Source organism: Entelurus aequoreus, linkage group LG21 (genome assembly GCF_033978785.1).
Source record: "Entelurus aequoreus isolate RoL-2023_Sb linkage group LG21, RoL_Eaeq_v1.1, whole genome shotgun sequence".
In the NCBI taxonomy this organism is placed as follows: domain Eukaryota; kingdom Metazoa; phylum Chordata; class Actinopteri; order Syngnathiformes; family Syngnathidae; genus Entelurus; species Entelurus aequoreus.
Genome location: NC_084751.1, coordinates 39,441,000 through 39,453,644, shown reverse-complemented (window position 1 = coordinate 39,453,644; position 12,645 = coordinate 39,441,000). Strand labels below are relative to the sequence as shown.

The following is a 12,645-nucleotide window of genomic DNA, read 5'->3' as shown; positions in this document are numbered from 1 at the left end:
TTTGTAGCTTCTGTAACGAGCTAAACTGTTTTCAGATGTGTGAACATGATTGCACAAGGGTTTTCTAATCATCAGTTAGCCTTCTGAGCCAATGAGCAAACACATTGTACCATTAGAACACTGGAGTGATAGTTGCTGGAAATGGGCCTCTATATACACCTATGTAGATATTGCACCAAAAACCAGACATTCGCAGCTAGAATAGTCATTTACCACATTAGCAATGTATAGAGTGTATTTCTTTAAAGTTAAGACTAGTTTAAAGTTATCTTCATTGAAAAGTACAGTGCTTTTCCTTCAAAAATAAGGACATTTCAATGTGACCCCAAACTATTTACTTAATCCTGGTGGTTTGCTGTCTCCAAGATCAGGGATGTCCAAAGTGCGGCCCGGGGGCCATTTGCGGCCCGCAGGTAATTTTTCAACGGCCCTACGGCACATTCTAAAAATAAAATTTAAAAAAAACAAAAACATAAAAAGTAGTATAAAAGAGTAAACAGGTGACATTAAAATGTTGCTATGTTGACTCTAATAACACTAAGCTGTCATGCAGGCTGTTTCTTTCTTTAAAACATAATAATGAATCAAAAACAATGTTATTATGAATTATTGACCTATTCAAGGCCCCAATTAGGTCACATTAAATATTCCACTTTGAGATATTTTTTGGGGAAAATGTTGCATATTTTGTGTTTGCCATATAAAAAACTATGTTTTTGTTTTTTTTAAAGAAGGGCCTAAAATGAACAAACAAGGAACATAATAAACAACAATACAAGTTATAATTGACGGATAGATCTGAAGTTGATCTCGAGACTATTGTGTTAACAGTTTAAAAAAAAAACGACAATGTATTTTTTAACATTTCACTGAGCAGGACCCTTTTGAATCCCCAATAATTTTAGTGGGACTTTTTTAAATTTTTTAAGTGTCATTGCATAAAAAATAATAATAAATTAAAATCAATGTTATGAGTTATGTTATGAGCTCCAATTATTATATAATCTGAAATGATCCACTTTAAAATTTTATTGGGGGAAAATATTTCATATTTTGTGTTTTTTCCATAAAAAACTTGGTTTTCTTTGACAAAAAAGGCATACAACTTAAATCTAAAAAAAAAAAAAACAACGTTATATTGACAGATATACCCAATGTTGATCTAGATATTTAAATTTTGAATAATAATAATACTAAATAATGACATTTTTTTTATTTTTTTTAACCGAAACCCTTTGGAGTCCCCGGTATCGAGCCTGAGTGGAGGCCTAAATGTATATTTTTTATACATATATTGTATTGGTTTTTAAAATAAAAAATATCAAAATGGCCCCCGCTTGCTTTGATTTTTCAGTGTGCGGCCCTCAGTGGAAAAAGTTTGGACACATGTAAACATTCACCATATGCACAACACAATATGAGTTCATTAATTCACTTCAATTGCACAAGTGTGCCTTAGGTTGCCCACAATAAAACACCACTCTATATTTTTGTTCAGTGATAGCAAATTCCCGGAAGGTCTGATATCGTTATTGTGGAAGCATTTCTGTTTTTTTGTCCTTTGCAGGGTACAGCTATTATTTAAAAAAATCTTATCATTATGTTTTTTCTTCAGAGCTTCTTGCCGTCGTTTTTTTTTAGCTTCAACAGGGATATTTGGCCAGCAGTGTTTTCATGGACAAGGAAAAACAGACCGACAACAATCGGCATAAAGACATCAGATAGACAGGCTGTCACGGCTGCTGACATTTCATCAGTGACCTTTTCTGCTGTTTTTTAACGCTGGAAGAGCCTAACACGCACACACACACTGACAGACACACACACATTCGTACACAAGTCTCTAAGCTTTGTAAATCCTTTTAAAATGGGCACACAGATTGGGATCTTAAAGCCTAATATCTCACATCTAATGTATTTACACTGTTTTTGCAACACTTGCCTGGCCTTCAATGTCCATTTTGAATGTTTTTTTTCTAGTTTCAAGGGGAAACATTCAAGATTTCAACCCTCACACCCAAGATGATCGATATCTTGAAGTGGTTCTCGAAGAATACGGCAATTTATTTACAAGTGCCTGACCTAAAATGTTAGACATGTATTGATCAGAAAAACAACATTTAAAAATATCTTATTAAAGACTATTTTAAACATTGTTGTTTAAAATACAAAGCAACAAACCCCAAAACCAGTGAAGTTGGCACGTTGTATAAATGGTAAATAAAAACAGAATACAATGATTTGCAAATCCTTTTCAACCTATATTCAATTGAATAGACCGCAAAGACAAGATACGTAACGTTCGAACTGGTAAACTTTGTTATTTTTTTGCAAAAAATAGCTCATTTGGAATGTGATGCCTGCAACGTGTTTGAAAAAAAGCTGGCACAAGTGGCAAAAAAGACTGAGAAAGTTGAGGAATGCTCATCAAAACACTTATTTGGAACATCCCACAGGTGAACAGGCTAATTAATGTGGGCTCTGTACCGAGGATGTCGTTGTGGCTTGTGCAGCCCTTTGAGACACTTGTGATTTAGGGCTATATAAATAAACATTGATTGAATTGGGAACAGGTGGGTGCCATGATTGGGTATAAAAGTAGATTCCATGAAATGCTCAGTCATTCACAAACAAGGATGGGGCGAGGGTCGCCACTTTGTCAACAAATGCGTGAGCAAATTGTTGAACAGTTTAAGAAAAACCTTTCTCAACCAGCTATTGCAAGGAATTTAGGGATTTCACCATCTACGGTCCGTAATATCATCAAAGGGTTCAGAGAATCTGGAGAAATCACTGCACGTAAGCGGCAAGGCTAAAAACCATCATTGAAGGCCCGTGACCTTCAATCTCTCAGGCGGTGCTGCATCAAAAACCGACATCAGTGTGTAAAGGATATCACCACATGCGATCAGGAACATTTCAGAAAACGACTGTCAGTAATTACAGTTGGTCGCTACATCTGTAAGTGCAAGTTCAAACTCTACTATGCAAAGTGAAATACATTTATCAACAACACCCAGCTCATCTAAGATGGACTGATGCAAAGTGGAAAATTGTTCTGCGGTCTGACGAGTCCACATTTCAAATTGTTTTTGGAAACAGTGGACGTTGTGTCCTACGGACCAAAGAGGAAAAGAACCATCCGGACTGTTACAGGCACAAAGTTCAAAAGCCAGAGAAGCACAACTGAAGAATAAAAGCACAAAAGCTATTATTTGCTTTGAAATCCTCCTCAAGCATTAAAGGGGTCATATTATGATTTTTTTTCTACAATTAAAACACATGGCAACAGCTGAGGACGCATGTGCATTTATTGCTCATTTTTTGTTGTGTTTTACTTTTGTAGCTGTGTGTAAAAATGGCAACATTGAAGTGGCAGCTGGTTGCATCAGCTCTGTGCTGTTATGTACTGGGGGGAGTAGACGGCACAGACAACAAGGGGCATAGTATAACTCTATGTATTTATTATATATATTACTATATATATAATGTAGTGGATTGTCCGAAGCTTAAGCAGAGCGGACATTCTTAATAGACAAGAAATATAGGTCAAAAGGTCAGAAATTCTACGACACAAAATAGAAGAGAATTGAAAATGAGCGGACATTCTTAATAGACAAGAAATATAGGTCAAAAGGTCAGAAATTCTACGACATAACCAAACAATAATATAATATAATCAACTAGAGAATGGAGTGTGACAAAAATCCAAGCATGTATGTGTGTAGATTAGCTGTTGAGTGTTACCGTAAATGTCGAGCGAGAGGCAAGTCCAAAAGGGGCAGGGCAGGCTCATAGATCCGTGAATCAAGCAGGAAGTCGGGGGCTATAGCGGGGCGCAGGAGGTCCGTGTCCAAGCGGGAGGTCGAGGATCGAGGGAAGCAGTCCGGAATCCAGAGGGGAACAACAATGAAGACGAGACGCACATCTTGTAACGAGGATTGTAGGCAGACTGCAAGAAGGACGACGAGGAAGACACGAGACCAATTAAACACGACAGTGGGGAACACACAGAGAGAGAGCAAGGTTGCATAGAGCTAGGTGATTGCTTATGGTACTCCAACGGATGATTACGTTCTGGCACGGAACGCAGGTCTGGACTGGCTTAAGAAGCCCGGGAAGCTCATCAATCACAGGTGCGCTGAGTGCAGATTGATTGCAGCTGCTTGCTGCTCCCGGAGTGATGCCTGCCGGAGATGATCGGCCGTGGGGGTCATAGATGAATGTGCATTGGCACGCGCCCGGGCCGTGACATGTGATCTCTTAATGTCTCTTTTGTTGCGTTTTTTTTATAGTTTTCTTCGTGTTTTCATGTGTTTTAACTTTTTTGCTGAACTCTTTGTATATAACACTGCAAATATTTGAATAATGGTCCACGTCTTCCTGTCTGCCTTGTCGTTTTGTCCCAGCAGCCCTTTTAAACTTGCCGTGTACAGTATTTTCCGTTCTCCCTGCAAAAACATTTTCTTTGCGTTCTGTATTGTCAATTTTTGCTACTGGAATTCCAAAGACATGCCTCCTTCTCTTGCACGTTGTGCTTCTTAACAATAGAAGATTGATCCTTCTTTCTCTGCATCCAGGCAATACAAAATCATCACCTTGTTACCCGCGTACTAACCGTATCTGTCCTCCGACAGCTTTAGAAAAATAAAACCGAAGTCCATTATATCAAAGTTTACAATGTTTATCAACATTCTTCTTCCTTGTACTTTGTATTGTTTGAACAACCTCTTAAATTGGATCATTTTAGTACATTGTTTGACTTCTTTGCTCAGTCCATTCCATAATTTAATTTTACATACTGATATGCTGTAGGTTTTAAGTGTTGTACGTGGATCCAAATGTTTTATATTAGATTTACATTTTTATAAATATTATATATGTTTTATTATATTTCTCTTCTTTTTTTTTAGAAGAATTGTTGTACAGTCTTGAGTAGCAGGTTATGGTTTGTTTTGTGCATCATTTTAGCTGTTTGTAAATGCACCAAATCATAGAGTTTCAGTATTTTCGATTAAAAACAAACAAACTGTATGTTCTGTATATGTATTATTCTAACTGACCTTTTTTGGAACGCAGTTTGTAAATGAAGCATACTTTTGTAGTTATTTCCCCATATTTCTGCACATAAACTGGACTAATTTTTGGTCCAAATTGTATTTTGTTCTATTCATTATTACATTTTTTCATTTTATGTTGTATATTTGTATGCAAGATTTCCAGTTCATTTTATTGTCTATTATTCCAGGCAAATATGGGATTTCTCTGTAAATTACTCTGATCACTCTATAAATCAAAACTGCTCTTAACATGTTACAAAGACCCAAAACCAGTGAAGTTGGCACATTGTGTAAATGGTAAATAAAAACAGAATACAATGATTTGCAAATACTTTTCAACTTATATTCAATTGAATAGACTGCAAAGACAAGATACTTAACGTTCGAACTGGAAAACTTTGTTATTTTTTGCAAATATTAGCTCATTTGGAATTTGATGCCTGCAACACGTTTTAAAAAAGCTGGCACAATTGGCAAAAAAAAAACTGAGAAAGTTGAGGAATGCTCATCAAACACTTATTTGGAACATCCCACAGGTAAACAGGCAAATTGCGAACAGGTGGGTGCCAGGATTGGGTATAAAAGTAGATTCCATGAAATGCTCAGTCATTCACAAACAAGGATGGGGCGAGGGTCACCACTTTGTGAACAAATGCGTGAGCAAATTGTTGAACAGTTTAAGAAAAACCTTTCTCAACCAGCTACTGCAAGGAATTAAGGGATTTTACCATCTACGGTCCGTAATATCATCAAAAGGTTCGGAGAATCTGGAGAAATCACTGCACGTAACATTGAATGCCTGTTACCTTGGATCCATCAGGCGGTACTGCATCAAAAACCGACATCAGTGTGTAAAGGATATCACCACGTGGGCTCAGGAACACTTCAGAAAACCACTGTCAGTAACTACAGTTGGTCGCTACATCTGTAAGGGCAAGTTAAAACTCTACTTTGCAAAGCCAAAGCCATTTATCAACAACACCCAGAAACGCTGCCGGCTTCGCTGGGCCCGAGCTCATCAAAGATGGACTGATGCAAAGTGGGAAAGTGTTCTGTGGTCTGACGAGTCCACATTTGAAATTGTTTTTAGAAACCGTGGACGTCGTGTCGTCCGGAACAAAGAGGAAAAGAACCATCCGGATTGTTGTAGGCGCAAAGTTCAAAAGCCAGCATCTGTGATGATCGAACATTAAATATCATATCTTTGCAGTATATTCAAATGAATATAAATTGAAAAGGATTTGCAAATCATTGGATTCTGTTTTTATTTACGAAATACACAACATGCCAACTTCACTGGTTTTGGGTTTTGTACTTAAGTATTTTGTACTTCCATATCTCAATTATTGTGTTGAAATCTCTATGCTCTTACTTCAAAAGAAAGCCATTGGAATTGTAGATGATGCGGATTATTATGCTCAAACCAATGCTCTTTTCATTAAAGACGTAAAAACTGCATGATCTTGTGACGTGTAAAGCTCATAAACGCATGTCTCCAGGAGAGGTTGAAACCCAGGGAAAGTCCCTACGACCTCAAAGGTTCATCTGTCTTTCAGGAAAAAAACATGAGAACTACTTTAAAAAGTAGGTGTGTTTCTGTCAGGGGGTTTCATCTGTGGAACAGTTTGGATGATGCCTCAAAATGTTCCAGTTCCATTTAAAAAAAAACCTTTAAGACCAATCAATGTCTGAGAAAAATATATCGCTCTTGAATCAACACTAGTAGTTAATACTATGATCAATGTTAATTAAAAAACTTAATGTGGGACATAAATAAAAATGAAAGTATAAGTGTTTGTATATAGTATATTATTGATACAAATGTTTAATATATTGATTGATATCACGTACAAGAGCGTATCTCGTCGATACTACTATGATCAATATTTTTTATCCTCACAAAATGTTTTTAAATTCCTATTATATTCATCCATCCATCCATTTTCTACCGCTTGTCCCTTTTTGGGATAGCGGGGGGTTCGCTGGAGCCTATCTCAGCTGCATTCGGGCGGAAGGCGGGCTACACCCTGGACAAGTCGCCACCTCATTGCAGGGCCAACACAGATCGGATTAAAAACCAATTACTACCAAAAAAATTCAAGAAAATATAAATGGACTAAAAGCAGTCTTTTTCTCACAATGTGTCGACTTTTTTCTCATTACATTTGGAAAAAAAAATTAATATTCTTTCTGTTTCTGTAATATTGCAATATTTTCTCGTAAAATTATTACTCTTTTTTTTAATGTAAAATTATTCATTTTGAATGCAAAATGGTGACATTTGTCATATACAATTCTGACTTTTATCACAATATTGCCAATTTTTTTGTTCTTGTAAAAAGTGACATTTTTTGAGTAAAATTATGACTTTTGTCGTCATTTTTGCCAAGTAAAATTCTGATTATTATTATAACACTACCAAAATTGTAGTTTTCTTATAAAATGGTGACTTTTGTTGAGTAAAATTACAACTCTTTTCATAAAATTGCCAAAATATTAAGCTTTTCTTGTAATTTTAATTTTTAAAATTTTTTTTTAAGAGTTCTTTTTTATTGTCATTCAAATTTGAACTTTACAGTACAGATAAGAACAACATTTTGTTGCATTAGCTCATGGTAGTGCAGGATAAAAAAGCAATAAGGTGCATATATAAATAAATAGATTACTGTACAGATAAATATATTGCACTTTTGCATATGCATCCACGTTTATGGATGTATGTTGTATTGTCTTTATATTCCAGCCAAATTGCGACTGTTATTGAGTAAAATTCCAACTTTTATCATAATATTGCACAAATGTTCAGTTTGGTCAAATGTTGACTTGCGTTGGGTAAAATCACTGACCTGACTCTCACCAGATCCTTGTAGTTGGCTGAGCTCCACACAAGGATCTGGGACTTCTCAATAGGAGATGTTTTTCAGAAGGCGGGGCCTTGTATATTCATAAACTCAGTAAATACTGTACGTCCCTGGACACATGAGGACTTAAATTATGACCAATATATGATCCTGTAACTACTTGGCATCGGATCGATACCTTAATGTGTGGTATCATCCAAAACTAATGTAAAGTATCAAACAACAGAAGAATAAGTGATTATTACATTTTAACAGAAGTGTAGATAGAACATGTTGAAACGGAAAGTAAGCAGATATTAACAGTAAATAAACAAGTAGATTAATAATCAATTTTTACAGCTTGTCCTTTATAATTTTGATAAAATAATACAATGATAAATGACACAACATGTTACTGCATATGTCAGCAGACTAATTAGGAGCCTTTGTTTGCTTACTTACTACTAAAAGACAAGTTGTCTTGTAAATGGTAAATGGGTTATACTTGTATAGCGCTTTTCTACCTTCAAGGTACCGTATTTTTCGGAGTATAAGTCGCTCCGGAGTATAAGTCGCACCGGCCGAAAATGCATAATAAAGAAGGAAAAAAACATATATAAGGCGCACTGGAGTATAAGTCGCATTTTTGGGGAAATGTATTTGATAAATCCAACACCAAGAATAGACATTTGAAAGGCAATTTAAAATAAATAAAGAATAGTGAACAACAGGCTGAATAAGTGTACGTTATATGAGGCATAAATAACCAACTGGTATGTTAACGTAACATATTATGGTAAGAGTCATTCAAATAACTATAACATAAAGAACATGCTATACGTTTACCAAACAATCTGTCCCTCCATGAAATCTTATACGTCTAGTCTCTTATGTGAATGAGCTAAATATTATTATTTGATATTTTACGGTAATGTGTTAATAATTTCACACATAAGTCGCTCCTGAGTATAAGTCGCACCCCCGGCCAAACTATGGAAAAAACTGCGACTTATAGTCTGAAAAATACACTATTTCCACATTCACCCATTCACACTCACTGATGGCGATAGCTGCCATGCAAGGCCCTAACCACGACCCATCAGGAATTGATTAACATGGACCCCGACTTAAACAAGTTGAAAAACTTATTTGGGTGTTACCATTTAGTGGTCAATTGTACGGAATATGTACTGTACTGTGCAATCTACGAATAAAAGTTTAAACCAATCAAGGGTTAAGTGTCTTGCCCAAGGACACAACGGTGGTGACGAGGTTGGTAGAAGGTGGGGATCGAACCAGGAACCCTCAGGTTGCTGGCACGGCCACTCCCCCAACTGCTCCCAACTGTTCACTATTGTATTTAAGGACAAACTTGTTCGTCGATTGCAATAAGAAACATATGTTTAACGTACCCTAAGATTCTTTGTTAAAATAAAGCCAATAATGCCATTTTTTGTGGTCCCCTTTATTTAGAAAAGTATTGAAAAGTATCGAAATACATTTTGGTACCGGTACCAAAATATTGGTATTGAGACAAGCCTACTCTCTGTTGTTGAAGACGTTTATGATGAAGAAGTCTGTTTGTATTCATGTTTATGGTTTCTACTAGACATGTCCACTGCCGATATTATCGGCCGATAAATGCTTTAAAATGTAATATCGGAAATTATCGGTATCGGTTTCAAAATGATCGGTATCAAAAAGTAAGATTTATGACTTTTTAAAACGCAGCTGTGTACACGGACGTAGGGAGGAGTACGGAGCGCCAATAAACCTTAAAGACACTGCCTTTGCGTGCCGGCCCAATCACATAATATCTACGGCTATTCACACACACAAGTGAATGCAAGGCATACTTGGTCAACAGCCATACAGGTCACACTGAGGGTGACCGTATAAACAACTTGAACACTGTTACAAATATGCGCCACACTGTGAACCCACACCAAACAAGAATGACAAACACATTTCGGGAGAACATCCGCACCGTAACACAACATAAACATCCATCCATCTTCTTCCGCTTATCCGAGGTCGGGTCGCGGGGGGCAGCAGCCTAAGCAGGGAAGCCCAGACTTCCCTCTCCCCAGCCACTTCGTCCAGCTCCTCCCGGGGCATCCCGAGGCGTTCCCAGGCCAGCCGGGAGAGATAGTCTTCCCACATAAACACAACAGAATAAATACCCAGAACCCCTTGCAGCACTACCTCTTCCAGAACGCTTCCCCCCGCTAACCCCTTACCTCAACCCCGCCCACCTCAACCTCCCCTCAACCTCCTCACGCTCTCTCAGGGAGAGCATGTCCCAAATTCCAAGCTGCTGTTTTGAGGGATGTTAAAAAAAAATAATGCACTTTGTTACTTTAATAGTGCCATGTTGGCATTTTTTTCCATAACTTGAGTTGATTTATTTTGGAAAACCTTGTTACATTGTTTAATGCATCCAGCGGGGCATCACAACAAAATTAGGCATAAAAATGTGTTAATTCCACGACTGTATATATCGTATCGGTTGATATCGGAATCGGTAATTAAGAGTTGGATATCGGCAAAAAAGCCATTATCGGACATCTCTAGTGGCTAAACTAGCCCTCACCCAACAGTATCTGTTGTGATACCCAACTCTATAATTCTCCTCTTTTGCTAGAAATATTCACTAAATAAATCCCCGCTTTAAGATTTTATAACCTGTGCCTCGAAACGAGGGGAAAAATGTGATTTCCCTTCGGGAGTGCAGTATAACGACACCTAAGTGGATTTATGAATCAGGACAATCCAATTTTCACCAGCATTATTCTTGATATGAAGCCTAGTCAGAGTGTGCGCGCGTGTCATGGAAGAGCAATGGAATTAATAATCAATAATTATTATTGATAGCAGTGTAGGGGAGAGTGGATAATCAGACGCTTGGGCTATACCTGAGGCAGGGAGCGTGAAATTACTGGACTTTGGTGTATTGTGCACACACAGTAAATACTGTATTCTCTGTTTATGACAGATTGTACAGTTAGTTTATCCTACAAGTTCCCCAAGAGGGACAAGCAGTAGAAAATGGATGGAACCATACTTGGGTTGTACGTTATACCGGTACTAGTATAGTACCACGCTACTAATGAACCATATTTGGTACTATACCGCCTCTAAAAAGTACCGTCCCCCCCTGCCACCCTGGTTTCAAGCGCAGAGGAGCATGTGCGGCAGCGCACAATCACTGAGTACTTACAAGCAGACACAGTGTTAGACAGAAAAAGGAGAATGGACGCATTTCGGCTTAAAAACTGACGATAAGGGTGAAGCTATAACATTGAAACACCCTCAGGAAGAGGTGCTTTAAGACATGGCTAGCTAGCTAGCTAGCGGCTAACGTCCATCCACAGTGTTTGAGCTACTTTTAAATCACTAATCCTCGCCTCCATGGTGACAAATAAAGTAAGTTTCTTACAAGTATCATCCCTGCAGGACGAGGAATCGCTAAAATGGGTGGATCTACACCTGACATCCGCTGTAATGATACCAAGTACAGGTGCGTATCTAGTCGATACTACGATGGTTACATCGATATTTTTTAGCATCACAAAATCTTTTTTCCTTTTTAAAAAAATTTATATTATGTTTATAAACTCAGGAAATATGTCCCTGGACACATGAGGACTTTGAATATGACCAATGTATGATCCTGTAACTACTTGGTATCAGATTGGTACCTAAATTTGTGGTATCATCCAAAACTAATGTGAAGTATCAAACAGCAGAAGAAGAAAAAAACATCGGGCTTCAACACATCAAACCTTATCAGCCACCTGAAACGCCGGCATCGATACGACAAAGTTTTGAAAGCTGCTGCAAAGAAAGGTGTGCACAAACTACATTCATTTAAGAAAAATAGTAAATATAAATAATTTAAATCAATTATCGTTTTTTTCTTGAAAAGAAGAAAGTTATCTGTAACGGCTTAGAAAAAAAATACATTTTGCTTACTGTCGAAAAAATTGTATGTAAATTATCAAAAAACTTTCCGTTCTCTGAGTTCCCAGTGAGCAGATGAAATCTGTCTTTGTTGCACCAAGCCAAAGGCTTGGAAAATTCCGCTGTGTACGATGGGAGGAGACGGGAGGGGTTATCTATTGTGATCCAAGACTTGCCCAAGCTCGATCCAGGACCAGCCCAAGCCCGAGGCATCTTTTTCTTTTGTGTTAATGTGACTGAAAACAATGGCTGTTTACATACCCCCCCCCCCCCCCCCCCCCCATTCCTTTAGAAACAGCTGTTGTTGTGTAAACAGGGAATATCCAAATAAAAGAAGAGACGGAAACCTTTTTTTCGCCAGAGCGTGTTAGGAACCGTACAGACCAGACGTTTCTCCTCAAATTGAGCCAAATTGAATTCTGTCTCTGTTTATTTCCTTGCTTCTTGTCTTGTTTAACAGATGTCATCGATGTTTGAACCTGACACTTACTTTTTAGCATCAACATTTCAACTTTTTGCTTTAGTGGTGACCCTCGCCCCACCTGTTCACCTGTGGGATGTTCCAAATAAGTGTTTGATGAGCATTCCTCAACTTTCTCAGTCTTTTTTGCCACTTGTGCCAGCTTTTTTGAAACATGCTGCAGGCATCAAATTCCAAATGAGCTAATATTTGCAAAAAATAACAAAGTTTACCAGTTTGAACGTTAAATATCTTGTCTTTGCAGTCTATTCAATTGAATATAAGTTGAAAAGGATTTGCAACTCACTGTATTCTGTTTTTA

General features: G+C 37.5%; 1 protein-coding gene across 1 annotated transcript in view; it reads right to left on the bottom strand.

The window, feature by feature from the left end:
• The window catches only part of LOC133638740 (WD repeat-containing protein 7), a 591,313-nt gene that overhangs the window by 14,963 nt on the left and 563,705 nt on the right, over positions 1-12,645 (bottom strand). The gene's annotated exons all lie outside the window — the stretch shown is intronic.